Source organism: Gossypium raimondii, chromosome 11 (genome assembly GCF_025698545.1).
Source record: "Gossypium raimondii isolate GPD5lz chromosome 11, ASM2569854v1, whole genome shotgun sequence".
Classification (NCBI taxonomy): Eukaryota; Viridiplantae; Streptophyta; class Magnoliopsida; order Malvales; family Malvaceae; genus Gossypium; species Gossypium raimondii.
The window spans coordinates 11,494,436-11,511,012 of record NC_068575.1 but is presented as its reverse complement, the minus strand read 5'-3'; the positions used below and the strand labels follow the sequence as shown (position 1 = coordinate 11,511,012).

At 31.4% G+C, this 16,577-nt stretch overlaps 2 non-coding genes and 2 pseudogenes across 2 annotated transcripts; all 4 read left to right on the top strand.

The window, feature by feature from the left end:
- Nucleotides 1-3,639: 3,639 nt before the first annotated feature.
- On the top strand, nt 3,640-4,568 carry LOC105801239 (receptor-like protein kinase ANXUR1; annotated as a pseudogene).
- On the top strand, nt 4,565-5,616 carry LOC128034741 (receptor-like protein kinase ANXUR2; annotated as a pseudogene).
- Nucleotides 5,617-8,230: 2,614 nt separating this feature from the next.
- Nucleotides 8,231-8,301, top strand: TRNAG-GCC (transfer RNA glycine (anticodon GCC)). The gene has a single exon. It is a non-coding gene; the product is annotated as a tRNA-Gly (tRNA).
- An 8-nt stretch (nt 8,302-8,309) lies between these two features.
- On the top strand, nt 8,310-8,395 carry LOC128035188 (small nucleolar RNA snoR114). Its single transcript, XR_008191589.1, has one exon. It is a non-coding gene; the product is annotated as a small nucleolar RNA snoR114 (small nucleolar RNA).
- Nucleotides 8,396-16,577: the final 8,182 nt, after the last annotated feature.

The window sequence follows — 16,577 nt, the reverse complement described above, 5'->3', positions numbered from 1 at the left end:
ATCATCTGATTGCGGAGACAAGGCTAATGAAAGTTTGATGTAGGCTACTAATGGAGTACTAAAACTTAACACTTACATATTAAACCTGCAAAGAACTTTCTTAATATACCCTTTCTGACTTAGGTACAATTTACATGTTTTTCTATCTTTGAAAATCTCCATCCTGAGTATATTCTTTGTTGCTCACAAGTGTTTCATCTCAAATTCTTTACTAAGCTAGCATTTGACCTTTCTTATCTCTCATTTATTTTTGGTTGCTATCAACATGTCATCAACATAAAGGAGTAGATATATAGATGAACTATCACTACTTTTCTTAAAATAAACACAACTGTCAAAACTGTTTCTTTTGAAATCATGAGTAGTTATAAATGAATCAAACATTTTGTACTACTGCCTAGGTGACTGTTTCAGACCATAAAGAGACTTTTTCAGCTAGCAAACATAGTTCTTATTTCCTGAGACTATCAAGTTCTCCATGTAAGAATGTTGTTTTCACATCTAACTGCTCAAGCTACAAATCATACATTGCCAAAGTACTAAGTAATGCTCGAACCGAACTATGATTAACAATTGGAGAAAACATATTTGTGAAGTCTACACCTGAAATTTGACTGTAACCTTTTGCAACCAGTCTTGCTTTATACCTGGGTTCTTCAACTCTTAGAGTCCCTTCTTTCTTCTTAAACACCCATTTACACAGAAAAACCTTTTTACCCTTAAGAAGCTTCACTAGGTTACTTGTATTGTTCTTATGAAGTGATTCTATCTCTTCTTACATAACAATCATACACTTGCCTGAATCTTCAAAACTAACTGCCTTGGAATAAGTAGATGATTCTTGATTTGCATATATATCTTTAGCCACATTTAAAACATAAGAAACTAAATCAGCCTCAGCGGTATGTAGAGGTTTAATTTCTCTTCTAGGTTTGTTCTTGGCAATAAAATATTGCGGTGCTGACTGTGGTGAAGAAACAACTCCACTATGAGTTTCTATACTAATCTGAGGAGTCGACTCTGTTGTAGATCCTGAATCAAGTTAAAACTCCATCTGTTTCACATGTGTGTTTGATCTCTGCTGGTCTTTATCAAAAGAGTCTTTAAGAGGTAAGTTATGCAGCATAACAGTCTCATAAAAAATAACATCTTTTCTAATTACAACTTTCCTAGTTCCAAGACACCATAATTTATACCCTTTAACACTAGCCTTATATTCAAGAAAAACACACTTAATAGATCTAGACTCCAATTTACCATTATCAACACGAGCATACACGGAACACCCAAAAATTTTCAAATCAGAATAATCAGCAATAGTACTAGATCATACCTCTTGTGGAGTATTTTTCTCAATAGCAATGAACGAAAATCAATTAGTCAGTAAACATAATGTAGAGGTCGCTTCAGCCCAAAACAACTTCAGTAAATGAGCATTCGACAACATGCATCAAACCTTTTCTATTATTGTTCTATTCATCCCTACAAAACGCTGTTTTGCTGTAGAGTACAACGAACTGTCAAGTGTCTCATGGTCCCTTCTGATTTGCACAATTCATTAAACTCATCAGAACAAAATTCTAAGTCATTATTTGTGCGAAGGTGTTTTATCTATTTTCCTATCTTCTTCTCGATCATAGTCTTCCAATCCTTAAACGTGAGCAACACATTGCTTTTCTTCTTCAAGAAGAATGCCTAAAATTTTCTAGAAAAGTTATCAATAATCGTCAACATATAATTAGTGACACCCCTAGAAGGCACTCTAGATGGTCCCTAGAGATCATAGCATTCCTTTCGTGTTATGTATTCCTCTGGTGAATCGAACTCTCTTTTACTTCCCAAAAATGCAGTGCTCAAAGAACATAAGTTCGCTAATGCCTTGTCCATCAAGAAGTCTTCTTTGCTTAATTTTGTTATGTCGTTCTCGCTCATATACCCTAGATGTATATGCCAAAGTCTAGTAACATCATCATCTAACAAGGAAGAGGAAGCAACGGCTGCATCACTTGTAACTGTTGAACCCTACAAAACATATAACTTGGCAATCTTTATTTGTCCTTTCATCATGACGAGAGAACCCTTACTAATTTTTAGAACTCCACTTTTAGTTGTGTGTTTATACCCTTTTGGATCAAGAGTACTCAACAAAATTAGATTTTTCTTCAATTTTGGTACATGTCGTACGTCACCAAGTGTTCTGACGACTCCATCGAACATCTTAATTTTGATTATGTCAATATCTGCAATTATATATGAAGCATTGTTTCTTATCAAAACAATACCTTTAGACACTATTTCATAACTTGTAAACCAATCCCGATTGGGACACATATGAAAAGTATAATCAGAATCGATGATTCACTTCTCGCTTACTTTAGAGTTGTCAACAAAACCAACTAGGATTTTACCATCACTATAGTCTTCTATTACATGAGCTTCATCAGATTTATTAGATTGTTTTCCTTTTTTATTCACAGGCTCCCTTTTGATCTTATTCTGCAACTTATACCACTCAGCTTTAATGTACCCTTTCTTTTTAAAAAAAATGATAGGTTTTACTTTTGTTTGAATATTTTGATCTACCCTTAGCTTTACTACCAAGATTTTGTTCCTGTGTCCTTCCACGATTATCACCAATATTTCGTTCTTGTCTCCCATGAACAATGAGACCCTCTCCGTGAGAGTCGGATCCAACCACAACATGCTTCATCTTGTCATACGAGGCTAAGGAATTATAAACTTCATCAACTGTGAGAGATTCACGACTATACAAAATTGTATCTCTAAAGGTTGAATAAGAATGGGGCAACAAACAAATTAGAACTAACCCTAAATCCTCTTTATCATATTGAACCTTCATGGTCTCTAAAGTTAAAACAAATTCTTGAAAGACAGTTAAGTATTCTACCAAAAGTACTTCTTCCAAAAAATGAGAATAAAAATTTTGCTTCAAATGCAACTTGCTAGTTAGGGTTTTTGACATGCATAGTTGCTCTAGCTGTAACCATAATGTAGCAGCGGACTTCTCCTTCAACACGTCTTGTAGAATTTCATTCGACAGATGCAAATGTAATTGCGATAGTGCCTTTTGATCCTTACCTTGATTTTCTTTATGCTCCAATGTCGAAGGTATCTTATCTAACCCTAGCAAGGCATTATCCAAATCCATTTGTACAAGAACTGTCTACATCTTTACCTGCCACAACGCAAATTTGGTGTTGCAATCTAACAACGAAATATCATACTTTGGTGTCGCCATTACTGTAATCGAGACGAGCAACCTGAATGCCCTGATACTAGTTTGTTATGTTATACGTTGATAATGGTAGTAATAATGATAGCAAAGTAATAAAAAAGAAAAATAAGAACACACAAAATTTACATGAAAAACCCTTACTGGGAAAAATTACGAGTAGAGGAGGAGAAATTCACTAATATTGAAAAAATTATAATACAAGAGGTTTTCGACTATGCGCAATTTTTTAAGGGTTAAACAACCCATAGTCCTATACAAATTCGCACCAACATATCCCTAATTTTACCTCTCTACTTTTTTTCTTTAACAAGTGAGTTGTATCTCAAACTTTTCAGCCAGATCAAATGGAATTTAGGTCACACAACTCTAACAATGAGTAAATTTTTGCACCTTCGGATTCTAAGTTGTTGAACATTACCTTTACACCTTCTACTAACTACACCAACTCTTTTGCTTTCGTAAACGGGATTGAATTGATTGGCAAGCCTAATTTATTCGGTAATACCACTATGATGGGACACCAATCATCATTGGATGCATCGACAAAAAACTTGTAGATGATGTTCAGGTTGAATGTCGATGGGTAGTCTATTCCTCCTAGCAAAGATGCTGATGGGCTTTTAAGGAGCTGGTATAATGATGATCCTTACCTATATGGTTTTGTAGTGGGTGAAAAGCTTGATGCAAACAAAGATGTTCAGATCAATTAGAGAAATATATATCCAATTCTTGAGCTCTAGAATATGTTTATAGGATAGGTAGAGAAATGTGACAAAAGTTTAAGGTCATAAAGTTCAACCTAACATGGTTGTTTCAGGTTGATGCCAATTTCACATACATTATAAGATTACATTTATGTAAGATCGTACATGACAAACTGAACCAGAGAGTTTTCAATGTTTACATTAACAATAAATCAACATAAATTGATCCTGATCCAATTGATATACTTGCATGGACAAAGGTAAAAGGAGTTCCAACATATAGAGTTTATGCAATTGTTGTTTTTTATAGTCTAGGTAATGAAATGTTCCAGATAGATATAGCTCCCTCCACCTTATTGAACCCCAAGTTTTATGATGCCCTACTTAATGGAGTTGAAATATTCAAGTTGAATAATAGGAACAAGAATTTGGCAGGTAGCAGCAATGTACAACCATCGGCCATGCTTCGCCAATCCACAGATGAGCTTCCCAATTCTATTGCCTTCAAGTCCAACAATGGGGTTGCAAGTGCATGGGCTGTAGGGAGAGCTGCAGCAGCTTTTGTGGTGGTTGCAATCTTAGTTTTTGCCTACGTAAAGAGGAAATGAACCCATTAGGGTGAAACCCATATACCACTTCATATACCATTTTGTGGTGGTTGCAGTATTAGTTTTTGCAACTCTTATATACGTGGAAGCAAATCTAGAAAGAGCAACAATAGCCTCGTGTCGACATTGTCTCAAGGTTTATCTTACCATTTCTCGATATCGAAAATCAAACAAGCAACAAAAGATTTTGATGAATGTAATATGGTTAGAGTTAGAGTTGGAGGGTTTGGGAAGGTGAACAAAGGAATCATCGATGGAGGCACCAAAATGGCTATAAAGCGATCCAATCCATCATTGGAACAATGCGTTAATGAGTTCCAAACCGAAGTTGAGATGCTTTCAAAGTTGAAACACAAGCATTAGGTGTCTTTGATTGGTTTTTGTAAGGATGATGGTGAAATGTGCTTAGTTTATGACTACATGGCTCTTGGAACTTTTAGGAAACACCTTTACAACCATAATAAATATTATCTTTCATGGAAACAAAGGTTGGAAATTTGTATTGGAGTAGCCAAGGGACTTCACTATCTTCACACGGAGCCTAGTACACCATCGTTCACAGGGATGTCAAGACAACATTCTCTTGGACGAGAAATGGGTTGCTAAAGTTTCGAATTTCGGGCTGTCGAAAATTGATCCTGAAATGAATAAAGGCCACGTGAGTACAGTGGTAAAAGGTAGTTTTGGTTACTTGGACCCTGAATATTTCCAAAGGCAGCAACTCACTGAAAAATCCAATATTTACTCATTTGATATTGTCCTATTTGAGGCACTATCTGCTAGACCAGTTGTGGATGCCAAGCTTCCAAAGGTACAGGTTAGTCTTACAGATTAGGCCCGCCATTATCACAAGAAAGAAACAATTGATCCTCATTTGAAATGAAAAATAAATCCAGAATGCCTAAACAAGTTTTTTTATACAACAGTCAAATGCTTGTCTGATCATGGAATTGAACGCCCTCACATGGGTGATATGCTGTGGAATCTTGAGCTTGATCTCCAATAGCAAGAAAGTGCCACCTACCACATCAACTCCAATTTAGCGTAATTACCCAAAGACAAGGATTACATGGCAGTGGCCATGATTTGAATTAACAACTTAACAATGACACCACCATCTTCTCAATCCAAAATCACAGTAAAAAGAAAGCAAACCAAAAAAACTGATATGCCAGCCATTGATATTGTTTGAAATTCTGTGTTTTAGAGTTGCATAGCATCATATAGATAGGTAGGGGTGTTCATAGTTTGATTAAAACCGAATTAACCGATCAAATTGATCTAATTTGATTAATTAGTCAATGACCAAATTTAGTTTGTTCGGAGGTCAGTTAATGATATTTTGAAATTTTGGTTATTAGTTAATTCAGTTCGAAATAGGGTAATTAACAAATTAACCAATTAACTGAAATAAATAATATGTATTATATATAATTTTTAAATTTTTGCTTGGTTGTTAACTTTCAAGATTTATGTAGTGTTTCTAATATTTTATTTGTTGTTTCCACCTCTATTTAAAGTTTTTGAACTATTAAAAAATGAACATTAGCATTGTATTTTTTATATGTTTTATACTTATTTTAATCAAAAGACAAAAACATATAAATTTCCGTTAATTCGATTAACCGATCGAATTAACTGAAATATTCATTCGGTTAATGTAATTGAAAAATGACTTCTATTCGGTTAATGATAAAAATTTTACATTTTAGATAATTCGATTAATAGTAATTCGATTCAAATATTGACCGAATCGACCATTTGAACACCCTACAAACATGCAATCTAAATCAAAGTTTCCTATTTGTGCGATACTATATCATACTTTTGTTTTTCACTAATTATCTATCATGCTGATCATTTGTAGTATTATCTGTTTTAGGCTTAAATCATAAATTGGTATCTAAATGTACAAGTTTTTATATTTTGGTACCTAAACCTTTTTTTTCAAAATTGGTACTTAAATTATTTTCTTTTCTCAAATTAGTAACTCCATTAGTCAAATCATTAAATCTATTTAAAAAAGGTTTAACCCATAAATTAGTACCTAACCTATATCATTTTTCCCGAGTTGGTACCTAATTTTTTTGTCACAAGTGGTACCTAAATTATTGACCCTACTCATTTTACACCAAAATGTAATATCGTTAAAAATTCCAGCCAATAATAAACTCTCATGTCATATAAACTTTTAAAAATATTTTTTATTTTATTTTATTTTTATCTTAATTTTCTCTCTCTTTATGTTTTTTTCATTTTTCTTAATTCTTCCTTTATAATATCTAGCAATGTCAGGTATGCCACAAATTCATCCTCCCAAGATTTAGATGTTGGCGATTAATTAATTAATTTGATCGAACTAAATGAATTGATTAAACCAAGAACTTGCAGTCTAATTTGTTCAACCATTGGTCTAGTTCTGACATCTTTAATTGACTAACGGTTGAACTAACAGAGGTACTAATTTGGGAAAAAAAAGTAGTTAAAGCACTACTTGAGACCAAAAAATATTGAAGTACCAAAATGAGAAGAAAAAAAAAGCATAGTTTAGTAATTATTTTTGTAAGTTAAGCCCTTTTTTTTATAAAATAAAATTAACGGTTTGACTAACTGAAATACCAACTTGAAATATAAAAAAAATATAATGTAAGTACCAATTTATAAATTATTTTGCTGTCAATATTATTTTGATTTAATAAACTATGTTATTAATTATGGAATAATTATTAGATTATGATGAATCAAACGTGGTGATTGTTTTTCCAAATCTTCCAATCACTCCATCTCTACTTTCTCCGACTTTATCTTTACATTATTTTATTTTATTCATTGATTTCTTTTTCTTTGTTTTGGTAATTCTCATGTTTACATCCATATTTAAAATTTTTAAATTAATTTCAGAAGGAATTTTAGAAACTTGAGCTTCTAATTTCAAGTCGGAGCAGTAATACAATAAATAATTAATAGTTGTGATTGTAATTTTAAAAATAAATCAAATTATTTGGTTTTACTTTATACATGAAAAAATATAATGATTTATTTAGCTCTTTAATTTTATAAAAAATTCATTTTAATCCTGCATTTAATTTTTCGCTTTTTTTTACTTTTGAACTTGTATTTTTATTAAATCACCCAAAATAGATAAAAAAAAGATAACAAATGTTAACTTTTTTGACGTAGACATGCATATGAATGTCATATCTATAATTAATTTTAAATTTTAAAAAATTATATTTTTATTTTTTACAAAATTTTTAAATAATTTTCTTTATTTTTAACTTTTAATTTTTTAAAATTTAATTAATTGTTGATATGACATCTATGTGACAGTCCAACCATATGTCCACATCAAGAACGTTAATATCTGTTAATTTTTCATCTATTTAAGAGTGATTTGATAAAAAAATGTAAGTTTAATTGTTAAAAATAAGAATATAAATAAAAAGTTAAAATAATTTTTTTATAAAATTAAAAGACTAAAAAGTTTATTATGCAAAAAAAACAAAAAAACTCAATAAGTAATAGAGAATGGACCATTCGATAAATAATTAATAATATATATTAATATTTAAGGTGAAATCTTAGACAACCTTTTTTGGAGTAGAAAAGATGAATAGTGTTTGATCTGCTACTAAAAGTAAATGAAACAAAAAGTTCAACAAGCACCAGTGGTCTAGTGGTAGAATAGTACCCTGCCACGGTACAGACCCGGGTTCGATTCCCGGCTGGTGCAAATGTTTGGAGCAATGAAGAGAAATGCGCTCTTGTGTTGGCTAGGGTCCATCACTCTATCTGATCCAACGATTAGAATTTGCGAACCTGAGCTCCTCTTTTTCCCGTTTTAAACGGGTTGTTTTCATATTTAATATATATCGATCAGGGTTTTTTTTTCCAGAAATAACCAAATAAATTAATTATTTATGAAAATAACACACTTGCAAAATTATATACGAAAATAACACATTTTAAATAATAAATCTCGATGTTGCTATTGTCATTGAAGGCACCACTCTTCATAATGGGCCAATCATTGGCTAGTTTTGAAAAAAAAATTTATGTGTCATCGTTGTTATTGATAGCACCGAATTAAAGTGTGATTATATAAAATGTTTAGAGACCTGATGAAGCAATTACACTTTTTAGATTGAATGAAAAAATGGATGTCGCCATAACTACTAGCGGCCCCCAATTAAATGCTTTTAAACTTTTGATCAAATTACTCAAGTATATCCCTAAAAATTTTTCCTCAAGTTTTAAATTTGAGTAATTTGAATAAGAATTATATATATATATTTTAAGTTTATTATTTTTAAAAAAATAAAAAAAATAAAAGAGTTTATTTTTGTTATTCTTATATTTTTTAAGTGCTATTTAAATTTAATTTCAAAATATGACAGATTTAACATGCAAAAGTTTAAAAGCATTTAATTGGGAGCCGCTAGTAATTATGGCGACACTCATTTTTTCATCCAATCTAAAAAGGGTAATCACTTCATCAGGTCTCTGAACGTTTTATTTAATCACACTTCAGTCCAGTGCCGCCTATGGCAACGGCAGCATTCAATTTTTTTTTATAATCAGCCAATGGTTTGCCCATTATGACGGGTGGTACCACCAATGACAACGATAGCACTGAAATTCACTATTTAAAACGGGTCATTTTTTTACATAATTTTATAAGTGAGTTATTTTCAAAAATATTTAATTTATTTGGGTTATTTCTGAAAAATAGGCGATTTCAAGTCTTATCGATTTCAATCCATTGAATTAATCAAACAATATTCGTTATTGCTTGCACGACCTCTTTTCAAAAATTAATCATCAAGACAATCCCCAAAGTTAAACTTGCGTGCATGCCTATGTTGTCGTATTTCTTTACTTGTATATTAGGCACTTTAATGTTATTTATTAAAATGTTTTTGGGAAATTTAATTTTTAAAATACGATGTTTTATGGGTAGTTTGATATTTACGAGTGTTGAGTTCAAATTTCATGTTAAGGTTTTAAATTTCTCGTTGAAATTAGGGTAATTATTATGATATTATTATTGTACCTCAACAACCTGGTTAAGTTCATGCTATAATATTTGAAAATTAAAAGGCGACATTTTAATTTAAATCTAAAGTGATTGTGGATAAACCTAAATGCTAAACTCGACATCTCTAAGTGTCAAGTTGTGAACATAATTTTTTTAAAGGATAATGTAATCTAATTAAACTTTAACAAGGATATATATTAAAATCAACATTTATGGGTGTCAAATTTCACTTAAAAGCTTTAACAAAACTATGATTTTAAAACCTATAAATAAGCGGTCAAACTTTTTAGTTTCCACAGCAAACCAAAATAAATCGTCTTCGACGTTTTACCCTAAACATTACATAGCTAAGTACCTCCAAAGTACAATTCCCAGTCATATTGTAATGGCTACCAAATTATTGAGATTTGAAGGACATGTTGCTTAAGATGCAATGGTGTTGGAGTATTTTCTTGTGGCTTGGCTTTACAACAATATGAGTATAGGTCCGCATGACATGAGAATCATTCCTTAGTTAAAAGACATCGGTTTCTATATCACGCAAGCCAAATTGGGAGAGCCACTTCCATTCTGCCATTTCTATTTGCCTTGATTGAATGATGGAGATGATAGGATCTAAAGCGCTAAGTGTAGTGTATTTTTTATTTTGTACTTGTAATTTTTCGAACAAATTGATTTAAATAAAATTCCATTACTCATTAGTATTGTTTGTAATTATCCTCAACGATTTTCGTCCACAAAGCAACTTGTAAGCAAATATTGTCTGATTGATTATCTAATGTATAATTAATATTAAGCTGCATTTTGTGGTCGGATCATAATGCGAGAAGACAACTTACATTAGTAGATAATCTAAATAGTCCATAGTCTAATCGAAATTGAGCAACTCAATTGAAAGGCTATTATATTATCTATCAAGTCCAATTGAGGAGATACATTATCTTAGGTATCAAAACGAATAACTTCTAGAGCACAAGTGAACAAGCAATAGTTGTGTTTTCTTTTATCACTAAATTAATACCCTAAAAACAATAAAAGAAAGGCTAATTTGTCCTGAGAAAGTAACTCTCCTATAAATTATGAAAGAAATCACTTTCTAAAACTTGTGGAAACAGAAATGTTACATTCATTCCGACTAATTAAACACATTGGAAAGTGATAATTCCATCGTACCAAACCATGTCTTAAAAGATGCACATTTTAATTTTTTTTAAAATATGTAATATCTATCGTGGGAACCTCAATGCAAGGATATAGTTAAAGAAGCTTGGAGAGTTAAAGTCGATGGATTCCCGACGTACAAACTTTTTTCCAAGCTAAAAGTCACTGAGGATAAACTAAAGGAACGAAACAAGGTAAGCTTTGAAAACAGTGGTGGAGCCACTAATAGATCTAGCGGCCATGCACCCTTTTAAAATGGTAAATTTTTAATTTAGGTCTTTTATAATTTATAAAATTTTAAATTAGTAATAGTAAAATTATATTTTGGCCCTTCCAAATGATAAAATTTATCTTTAACCCTTTAACAATTATAAAGATATAGGCTATTAAAATAATAAAATTGCATTTTTACTATCATAAAAATATACAAATTAATTTCGGCACCCAAAAAATTTTCTAGCTCCATCACTGTTTGGAAACATACATAAAAAGAAAAACAAGTTAATAGAAATGTTATAGCAATTGGGAAAAAAGAGTTAAATATTATGGATCTCAAATCTATTGAAGAGGAAAGATTTATAAGATCAGAGTTGGAGAAGGATTTGGAGGAAAAGCATATACTATGGCTTCAAAAACCAATAAAAAACTGGATCACTAAAAGAGAAAGGAATACCGGGTATTTTTCATTTTATAGCAAACAAAAGAAGAATTAGGAATACGATACATACAGTTATGGATGAAGATGGTAAGCTATGTGAAAGTCAAGAAGATATCGATCTTCACGACAGATACTCAGATTAGTCAATCAGCATCTCAAATTGGCACCACAGTACATCATCGAATAAACCGAAGAAAGTGTACTAGCATGCATAGTGCATCATCGAATAAATTGAAGAATGTATACTGGTACACATAGTGCATCACTGAACAAGCCGAAGCAATTATATTAGCACGCATAATGCATCATCGGATAAACAGAAACAATCATACTAGAACGTAAGTGCATCATCGAATGTACCGAACTAATTATACTCGCACGTAAGTGCATCATCGACTAAACCAAAGTATAGATCTGTACATTTAATAGATTAACCAATTTCCAATTTCGTCACATAATTCAATTCATATCCCATCATTCTCAATTCAACATCAATTCATCATATAATATAACATAATTGAGTTCAATGCATACCAATTTCCTATATCAATTAAGTCATACAACTTTCCATTCTATTCAATTTAGTTCACGTTAGTACAAATCTCTAGTGAGGAAAATCTCGAACACACGATCGGAACTCAAACAGAAAAATAAGAAATAGGATAAGGCTCCAATGCGTGTATCAAGCCACTATCTTTAAGGTTATATTCGCCCCCACCTATCTTCGGTGTGCAAATGAGTTCCAAGAAAATTAACCTCGATGATACAATGAAGCCAATGACTATTTGTGTTTTGCACTGACAAGAATAATCCACTGCGCACTAAGCAATGTATAGCAAGAAACTCAATTTCTACAAAGGATTTCTGCAGTAATATTTTAGAGAATAATCTAATAATATTAGAAAATGAAGGAAGGAAAGAAATAATATTAGAATTTGTTGGTGTGATTTCCAAATGAAATATCATTCCTATTTATAGGAATTTTCATGTCTCTTCATAGAGACATTTTTCAATAAGTGTCTTTCTAAATAATAATGTAAACACATAATTATTCATTTAATATTATAACTATTCAAATAATATTATTTAAATAGTTATAATTCTTTTCATAAAATCAAATAATATAGCTTTTGATTAATTATACCCATTCATTTATAGTTCTTGGAACACTATAAATATTTGAAAATGCTCCAACAATCTCCCCCCATTTTCAAAATATTTTAGATTTAGATATTCTTGGAAATCAATTTGCATAAATAAAGGTATTTTATGATTGAACCTTCACTTAGTGAAAACATGTTAAAGTTAATCGAAATTGCATTGTAGACTAAGTTTTGAACCAACTATTCCATTTGATTAACCGAACACACCTCACACAATAATTTCAACATCGGTCAATGCATAGTATCTAGGGACACTGTTATGGCCATGTGTCTATGTCCTATTTTCATGAGTGCTGTTGGAGCCAAACCCTTGAGCTCCTAGAAGCGGTCACACTTCCACTCACATAGGTAGATCCCATCAAGAGTGTTTCCGTAATTATAACACTCTAACATATTTATGTTATGGGTCCATTAAGAGTACATTACTCATCATTCCCTTATCATTACAGGTACCTAACACTTTAATCTTAAGATGGATTTATTTATAGTGCTAGCAATCACATACTAATGATGTACTTTGTCTCATTGAACTCAAGCCTTGATGTTATACCAAGCGTTGAGTCGAGTTTCCATCATGGGTGACTCTAATTAATGGGCTTGAGTCCCATACCTTTTGAGGTCCTTTTTACTACATCTTTAGCAAGACTTTTTGTCAAAAGACCCACCAAATTTTCACTTGACCTCTCATAATTAATAGTGATCACTTCATCAGAGATTAATTTTCGAACATAACTATGTCTTAATCCAATATGTCTAGACTTTCGATTATATACTTGGCTATATGCCTTTGCTAGAGTAGCCTCACTATCAAAACGGATAGAAATAGGTGAAATTGGCTTAGGCCATAAAGGTACATCATAAAGCAAATTTCTTAACCATTCTACTTCTTTAGATGTCGCGGGTAAATGATGGAATTAGTAATACATGTTTGTTTCTTGGAACCCCAAGAAATGGCTCCTCCGCCAAGAATGAAGATCCATCCACTAGTAGATGCATAATCTTCCAAACTTGTAATCCAACTAGCATCCGAATACCTTTCTAAAACTGGAGAATATCTATTATAACACAATCCATAGTTAATAGTTTTCTTTAAGTACCTAAATACCCTATTCAAAGCTTGTCAATTCAAACTACTTGGATTACTTGTATACCTACTCAATTTCCCAACAGCATATGCAATATTTGGTCTTGTACAATTCATTATGTACATAAGGCAACCAATTAGACTTGCATATTTCATTTGATCAATTTTACTACCAGCATTAGATACTAATTTTATTTGAGGATCCATGGGTGTAGATGTTGGTATATAATTCAAAAGATCAAACTTTTTATGCACATTTTCAATGTAATGTGATTGTGACAAGGCTATAGTGCTTTCATCTCGGGTTATTTTAATCCCAAGAATAACATTTGCTACACCCATATCCTTCAAAGCAAAGTTGTTTGACAAGAATTCGTGCCAAAAATGAGCATGTCATCTACATATAAGCAAATTATGACACCTTTTCTATTTTCAAATTTGTTATATATGCACTTATCGGATTCATTTATTTTATAGCCATTAGCTAAAACAACTTGTCAAACTTTTGGTGTCATTGCTTTGGTGCTTGTTTAAATCCATATAAAGATTTAACAAGCTTACATACCTTATGCTATTGTCTTGGAACAACAAATCCTTCCGGTTGTTCCATGTACACTTCCTCTTTCAATTCACAATTTAAAAATGCAGTTTTAGCATCCATTTGGTGAACAACCAAATTACATATAGAGATAAGTGATATTAAGAGTCTAATTGTAGCAATTCTTGCTACTGGAGCATAAGTATCAAAGTAATCAATACCTTGTTTTTGTGTAAAACCTTTGGCTACCAACATTGCTTTAAATTTATCAATGGTTTCATCGACCTTCATTTTCTTTTTAAAGATCCATTTACAACCTATTGGTTTGGAACCTGGTGGAAGATCAACTAAGATCCAAGTTTGATTTCCCATTACTGAATCTATCTCATCATTTATTGCTTCTTTTCAAAAAGTAGAGTCTTTAGATTTTATTGTCTCTTCAAATGTTATAGGATCAGATTCCGTATTATGATAATAAGGTATCTTATTGCTTATATTTTCACATTTTCCTTCTACAAGAAACATAATGAAGTCTGGTCCAAAATCTTTGACCTTTTTAATCCTCTTACTTCTTCTTAATTCTTGACAAGATTCATCATTATTATCAATTTATTCTAATGGAATCTCATTCTCATTTGAAGAATGAATCAATTGTTGTGGTTGTAATTGTCTTGATATAGAATTAAATATATTTTCATCAAAAATAGCATCTCTTGATTTAATAACAGTATTAATTGAGATTGAATCATTTGGTTCAATTACCATGAACCTATATGCCTTGCTCTTATATGCATATCCTATAAATATGCATTCAATTCCTCTATCACCTAACTTTTTACGTTTAGGTGTTGGAACTTTAACAATAGCTTTACAACCCCAAACCTTCAAATAATTAAGGTTTGGTTTCCTTTTCTTCTATTGTTCATAGGGGTTATTTTAGTTTCCTTATTAGGAACTCTATTCAATATATGACAAGTTGTTAGAATAGCTTCTTCCCAAAAACCTTGTCCAAGACCTGAATATGATAACATTGAATTTACCATTTCAGGTAAGACTCTATTTTTCCTTTCAGCAACACTATTTTGTTGTGTTGTGTAAAGAGCTGAAACTTGATGGATAATTCCAATGGATTCAAAATAACTTGGATTATAATATTCTCCACCTCTATCCGATCTTAAGCACTTGATAAATGATTACCACTGAAGTTCAACTTCAGATTTATAAACTTTAAATTTATCTAACGCTTCATATTTTGAATGCAATAAATATACATAACAATATCTAGAACAATCATAAATAAAAGTAACAAAATATTTCTTTCCACCTAATGTAGGAGTATTATGCATGTCATATAAATCACAATGTATCAAATCAAGCAATTTTGTTTGCCTTTTAACCTTTAGGAAATTTTTTTGTAATTTTAGTCAACATACATGTATTGCATTTTCAATATTATTATTAAAAAAGGAATTAAATCTAACTTATACATGTCATTCAATTTTCTATAATTCAAATGACCTAACCTATAATGCCATAAACAAAAAGATTCAATCATATAAGCAGAAATAGTATTTTTATTCTTATTAATAATATTGAGTTTGAATATACTCTCATACATATACCCTTTCCCTACAAAAATTCCTCCCTTAGACAAAATAAACTTATTTGCCTCAAAAACAAGTTTGAAACCAAACTTATTCAACAGACTTCCAGACACTAAATTCTTCCTAACTTCCAGTACATAATATACATCATTTAAGGTTAAAACCTTTCTAGAAGTGAATTGTAGTTCAACAGACCCTTTGCCTTTGATTGTTGCGGTGGAAGAATTTCCCTTGTACAAGACATTGGCATTTTCACATTGTGTGAACTTTGCGAACATGCTTTTGTCTTTGCACACATGGTTGGTTACTCCGGTATCAATCCACCATGTATTACCATCTTGTTCCATATTAATTTCAGGTATCATTGCAACAAAATTTTCATTATTATCAGCCTTAGAAGATGATTTCTTCTTTAAAAATCAACATTCATTCTTGAAATGTCCCAGCTTACCACAATGATAGCATGAGCCCTTTTATTTCTTTTTGAACTTAGGTGCTCTATTAGTTTGTTTGAACTTTCTCTTAAATGGTTTAGTAGTCTGTACTTCCTCCATAACATGCACTTTGGCGTTTTCAAAATTTAGGTTCTGATCTTGCTTTCGATATTCTTCTTCAATACGAATATGATTTGCCAAAGCCTCAAAAGGTATTTCCTCTTTCTTATATTTTAGACTTCTTTTAAAGTCTTTCCAAAATGGAGGAAGTTTGTCTATTATGGAGGATACAACAATCATTTTATCCATTTTCATATCATATTGCTTGA